Source organism: Orycteropus afer, unplaced genomic scaffold (assembly GCF_000298275.1).
Source record: "Orycteropus afer afer isolate SDZICR_OR568_19922 unplaced genomic scaffold, OryAfe1.0 scaffold00073, whole genome shotgun sequence".
Classification (NCBI taxonomy): domain Eukaryota; kingdom Metazoa; phylum Chordata; class Mammalia; order Tubulidentata; family Orycteropodidae; genus Orycteropus; species Orycteropus afer.
Window position 1 is genome coordinate 7374184 of NW_006921660.1, and position 6962 is coordinate 7381145.

Sequence of the window (6962 nt, forward strand, 5' to 3'; positions counted from 1 at the left end):
TTCTGCATTCAATCTGTTGTAATCCCATACCTCATTTAGCCTCTGGAAAACTTATTGTACACCAGTCAGTGAAGAAGAAAATTATGTCTTAGTATTATTATGGATGTAGTTTTGAGCTTACAGTCTTCCTAAAAGGAAATCAAGTATCACAAAGGTACTCTAGACCATACATTAAGAACTGGTCCTTTATAGAAGTTTCTACATATGGGTCAGTTTTCTGAGGTAATTTTGTAGAAGTTGAACAAATATCATATTTTGACCACTAATGGTTATTCTTGGAGGAAGAGCAGCTGGAATGCTCCTTGGAAGTGAGAATGGTCAGATATCGTCTCACCTACTTTGGTCATGTAGTCAGAGGGACCATGCCCTGGAGAAGAAGAAAATTCTTGGTAAAGTGGAGGGTCAGCCAAAAAGGAGAAGACCGTCAATAAGATGGATTCACACAGTGGCTGCAACGATGGGCTCAGGTATAGTAAGGATTGTGAGGATGGTGCACAACTGGGTAGTGTTTTTGTTTTTGTTTTGTTTATTTTCTGTTGTGCATAGGGTCATTATGAGTTAGAGCCGACTTGATGGCACCTAACAACAACAATGGTTAGTACCGAGTTGTGATTGTTTCAGTATGTATCTAATTTTGTACTCTCCAACTGATTTGGAGATGTAATATTGCTTACTATGGAACTAAAACTTGCAGTTCTCTGTTCATTAAAATAAGAAAATCCAGATGTAAGCAATCTTTTTTTTCCTCTAATAACTAAGGATCTCTGGTGTCTTAGTAGGTAAAGCATTTGGCTGCTTACCAGATGGTCTGTGGCTTAAAATCCACCAGCTACTCTAAGGGAGGAAGAAGAGGCAATCTACTTCTGTAAATATTTACAGCCCTAGAAACCCAATGGGGGTCAATATAAATTGGAACTGACTCTATGACGGTGGGTTTTTGGGTAACCAACTACTGTACCATTCTTGAACGTTACTGTGCTTTACATTACTGATATACATGGAACCAATTTTGAAAGCATGGAAGTTAGAAGTATATGGAAGAAAATCAGATTCTTATTTACCTAACTTTCTAGGAAACACTCTCAGGTGACATATACTTACAATAGATGTTGACAAAAAAAAAAAAAAAAAAAATCCCATATAGTGTGTTGCTTAGATATTTGGTTAATAGTATTCTGAATATTTTAGATTAAAAAAACTGATGACACAATTTAAAATAGACTAAAAATAATTTAGCTAGCAAATAAATTATCCCAGATTATTATTTTTAAGTTACATTAAAAGTATTTTGATCCCTTATCTACCAAACTCAGCATGAATTTTCTTACTTTTCAACAGCCCTTTCCATTAGAATACCATGATTAAAAAAATACCAAAAAACAGAAAGTATCTCTGTTTTTTAAACATTGAATAAAGAACTGTCACTAAAAAAAAGCATGGATTTTTCAGAGAGCCTGTATAGAGTGGGAGAAAAGATGTAGAACAAAATTTAAAAAATAAATAAATAAAAAAGGCCAAGATTACTGGTCTGACAGAAGGTTTATGTTCAGAAACACCCAAGATTATGGCCTCTTGTCATTCTTTGGACCTGGAACTAGACTCACTCCCCTTCATAACTCTCAAGCAAACAATAGATGTATCTACAGCAGGGAGATGAAATCCTTAGAACCATGGGAGATCAAAAGGGCAGCATTTGCACAGGGAGAAAGCCAGGGAGGAAGGAATGCATAGAAAAGAAGGAAACAAGGAAAAGAGAATTCTAAATGCAGCATAACCAGTGGCTAAATACTTGAACTAAATAATGCTATATTTCTAGCCCCACTCATTAGGCTCATGTTTATAATTTTATGCATAATTTCATTTTAAATTTCCCAAACTTTTCCTCTCCTTTCCTTACATTGCTCAATAAATAGGTTATAGTGCAAGGGCTGCCTGGCTCACAGGAGTATTACAAATTAAGTTAATTAGTATTTTAACAGGATTCTATATCCATTTAAAGTGAACTGTTTCACATTCATTGTATCCCCTGCCAAAAAAAAAAAAAAAAAATGTCTTTATTGTTCTCTAAATGGCTCCATTTGAATTTCCCACTGAATATTTTTCCCAAAAACAATTCCAAAGCTGAGTTAATCATTTTAGTCACCAACTTGTTCCTCCTACTCTATGCCAGTCTCTGTGAATAATGTCAACTTCAAAAGAGTTAGCACTGCCAGAAGCCAGGGAGTCTTCTGAGACACATTTCTACCGTCTCACTACCTCAAGCAGTTAGCTGCCAGGTCTTCAAGTCTACCGGTTAAATAGCTGGGAATGTGTCATCTCTTCTCCATCCGCGCTGCCTACATTTTAGCTCTCGAGTACTCAAGTATCCTCTTAGCTGCTCTCCTACTCTTCAGTCTGGCTGCCCTTCAATACTTCTCTCACCTGAAGCTGTTTATCACCAGAGATGATCTTTCCAAGTTATAAATCTGATGTCCTGCCCTGCTCAAAATCTTCAGTGACTTTTTGTTTCCACATGGTAAGATTAAGAGTGCTTCACATGAAGTGCAATTCCAAATGCAATCTGATCCAGCCTTTTTCTTTTCAGTTTCAGCCAGTTACCTCCCCTCTCCCAAACTTTTCAACTCTTTTCTAGCTATACTGCAGCTTTTGAGTTCTGCACGTATTTCAGCCCTTCTATCTGTGCAATGTGACACACTGGTTCTAGAGTCAGACATTCCTAAATTTAAATTGTAGTTCTGTCACATCCTGACTATGCAATTTTGGGTAAAATTACTTAAACTCACTCTTTTTGTATGCCTGGATTTTTGTAACCCAACATCCTCATTTACACACTGTTTGTAACACATTCCCTCCCAGAAGCTTTCTCTATCCCTTCCATTCCACAGCCTGTGCTCTGCTTTCAAGCTAATGTTAAAAACAAAATAAAAACCTTATTGCTGTCAAGTAGATCCCAACTCCTGGTGATTCCATGGCCCCATGTGTTACAGAACAGAACTTCTCCATATGGCTTTCTTGATTGTCATCTTTATGGAAGCACATCACCAGGCCTTTCATCCCTAGCAGCATTGAGTGAGTTTGAACCAACAATCTTAAGGGTAGTAAACCAAAACCAAACTCACTGCTGTCCAATCAATTCCAACTCATAAGCGACCCCTCCTTGGGTTTCTGAGGTGCTATCTCTATGGAAGTAGATTTCCCAGTCTTCCTTCCAAAGAGTGGCTGGTGGGTTTGAACTGCCAGCCTTCTGGTTAACAGTCAAATGCCTAGGCACTATGCCACCAGAGCTTGTAGTCAAGCATAAACCATTTGTGCCATCCAGGCTGACATTAGGTGTCATATACTGTAGCAGGCAGTGGTGATCTTAACATAGGGTTCATTGTTCTGTTTACTTATCTATCTTCTCTAATTCAATTAAATGGATGGTATCATATTTTTCTTTGAATTCCCAGTACCTAGCACAGTTCCTGACACATAATAGATGATCAATAATTATATTCTTAATGAAAGTCAACACTGTAAAGAAAATGAAATTAACATTGCTTTTCTTTTTTTTTTTTGGTTATGCTTCAAAAAAGAAAAATAAACTGTAATGTTTTATAGCTAGCAATATGTTTCTACTAGCCTAATTAGTGACTCTAACTTTGATTTCTTAAGCAGGTTAAAAAATATTATTCTGAAACTTCAGATGAAATACTATAAGCAGAAAAATAATAAAGTAGAATCTCATTTCTAAGTTCAAGTGAAATTATTGGAAATGCTGAATTTTGAATGCAATGCAATGCACTCCCTTAACAGCCTTCTCAAGGTTTCATTCATCAATTAATCATGACAGGAAATAATTCTAGTATGATTTAAGATTGTTTGAAACAGATTTTATTTATGCAATATATAATTTGGCTGCAATAGTTAGAGTTCTGTGAAAATTCCAATTCCTCTACCTGTGCAATAAGAAGCCCTGGTGGCACAAAGGTTAAGTGCTTGGCTGCTAACCAATAGGTCAGTGGTTCGAACCCACCAGCCACTCCATGGAAGAAAGGTGAAGCTATCTGCTTCTGTAAAGATTTGCAGCCTTGGAAACCATATGGGGCAGTTCTACCCTGCCCTATAGGATTGTTATGAGTCAGAATGAACTTAATGACGAGTTTGTTTTCAGTGCTTATGACACAGGCACTAAGATTACCGGTAGAGTCAGCCTTCCCAGCATATAAATTGAATCTCTTTGACTTCCTAAACACGTTTTTTTTCCCCAGAATAGTCGACTTCATTATGCCATAGTTTCGTCAGCTAAAAAATCCGGTCAACTACAGTTCTAGCTCTTAGGTTGCTACGAGAATGATATAAGATAAAGGATGAATACACCTAAAAATATTGCTGCACATAGTAAGGCTCAATAAATGAGTCTGCATGCTATTTTTATTGTTATCATTTTGTTAGAATTTTAATATCATAATTATATTTAACATTCCTTGGGAATAGTTCCCACTGAGTTACACTTTATTCATAACTCACATGTGTCTGCATCCCTTCTGAACTGCAGCATCATCAGCCACGTCTTAAGAGGCATAGAAGTATTTTAGAGCATCTGGCTCTTCAAAACCAGCTGGCCTGCCTCGTAAACCCTACCTCCTGTTGTCCAAATTTCCAAAGTCAGCATGAATCTCATAGAGGATTCAAGGAGAAGACAGTTCTGGCACTGAATAAGCAACAGCTCATGATTCTACAGGGTCACAACTCATTGTCTTTCTCAAGATGGCAAACTCCCGACTAACATTAATTGCTTTTGTTTAAAGTCTGTACTTAACACTGGTGTAAGAGCATATGGTTGGCAATATCTACACAAGGAATGAGTTGACTTATTTTGGGATAAAGGCATGCAAATAGTCTGGCTAAAAGCCAGGATGGGATAATGATGAGGACTGTCAGCCAAACGTGTTGCAACTAAGGTTCTTGATTCTCAATAACTCTTGATTCTCAATAGCTGGTATCAGTCAAAGATGAGGACTAAAAGAACATTGACTACAGGGTAATATTATGCTATTCTATAATGGAGACTCTTTTGGGTACATATAATATTTTCCTTTCTATTAAACTGTGTAACTATTTCTTCTCTTCTACTTGATTTTGAGACCTATAAAAACAGGTTTTATGCCCAATGCTGCTATGTACACATGGACCAACAAAGAATTTGCCAAAAAAAGACAAATATATAAATTACTATTACAAAATCCTCACTCCAAATCATTTCTGAAATGGAATATTAAACTTGGATATGTTCTTATATATTAGACACTGAGCAGAGTAAATATGAAATCAGCTTGATAATCACAACATGTAGAACAGTTTGAATAATAAATTTGCCACCATTTACATTCATTTTAACTAAGAGAAGGGAGAACTTAAAAGTAATGTGTTGAGGCAGTTATCACCCATCTTCAGTATTTAATCCTGGTAGAGGGGAAATAATCTCTTGAGTCCATTTTGGATAGTAAGTGTCTCTAACATACCATTCAAGATATCGGAGGGGATGGTATGAGGTCAAAACAAGATAAAATACTCAGGATAGAAGCCCATCTGCCAATAACTCACTGCAGGCTGAGGAGTATGTGTAAAAAACTAGGCAGATCAAATACTCGATGGCTTTTTTATTTTTTATAGCATTGATTGAGTGTCTCTAGAGAAGAAATGAAAAAGGAGTAAAATGTGTGAAAGAATGTAATGAAGTCTATAAATTCCCTGAAGACTAACTGGGTTTATAATCTAAATTAGATTAACCAGGTCTACACTCAATAGACGACTCAATTAGGCAAGATCAATTATAATAACTCTACATTTTCAATGAATTAAAAAAGAGGGACAAAAGTGTATTACATTTATAAAACATGTAACTAAAGTTAATTCATATTTTATGACAAGATCCTTAGGGACAGTAAAATATGACAACAGTAAAGAATTAATTTGGGCTTCATAGATGGTGCTTTTATACATGTACCTAAGTTTTTAATAGACATTTATCTATATAGAAATATGGAGCTAAATTATAAGTAATTCGTTCAGCTCAGAAGAGATAGATAAGAGAGTTGACCAATTGTTTTGCTTGGTTGATCACCTTTCTATGCTTTCCTGAAAGGAATTAATGGAAATTGCATCCTTTTCATAGGCAGAAAATTGTCTTTCATTTTATTTCTTATTCACTATATAAGTGATAATATCTAAAAATAGTTGGTGGTGTCTACCCTTAGAGAAACCTAGGATACAGGTTCAGTCACATGTGAATATATATTTTTTTAAAAAATTGAATGCTCTATTCTAAATGAGACTTTTACTAATTTGTGAGGGGAAACAATATGCAAGATTTCATTTCTTGAGAACGAGAGAAAATAGAGAAGGAAAAGTAAAGAAAGTAGGAAAAAGCTAGAAAAGTTAATCTTGTAATATAGAGATTTTTCATTGTTTTAATTGTGTCTTCCATTGAGAAAAATTGGGAGTAGTATTAAATTAGTTAAAGAACAGAATGTTGATAGAAAATGGATAAATTTTAAGTTATTTTTTTATGTATTCATTTTTAAATCAGGATTTTTGATTAATGTCTAATTACCAAGCTAAATTACATATATATTTACATATATCAGTTAAAACTTTACACTATCTAGTACACTGGGTGTTGGCTTTTGAGGGGTTTGTTGTTGTTGTTATTTGCCATCGAGTCACCCTGACTCCTAGCAACCCCTCCTTGGGTTTCGGAGGCAGTTATCACTACGGAAGTAGGATAGCCCAACCTTTGAGGGGTTGTTGTTGTTGTTGTTGTTGTTAAGTGCCGTTGAGTCGTTTCCGACTCATAGTGACCCCATGCACAGCAGAACAAAACACTGCCTGATCCCGTGCCAGCCCCACAATCCCTGCTATACTTGAGCCCATCATTGCAGCCACCATGTCAATCCATCTTGAAGGCCTCCCCCTCTTTC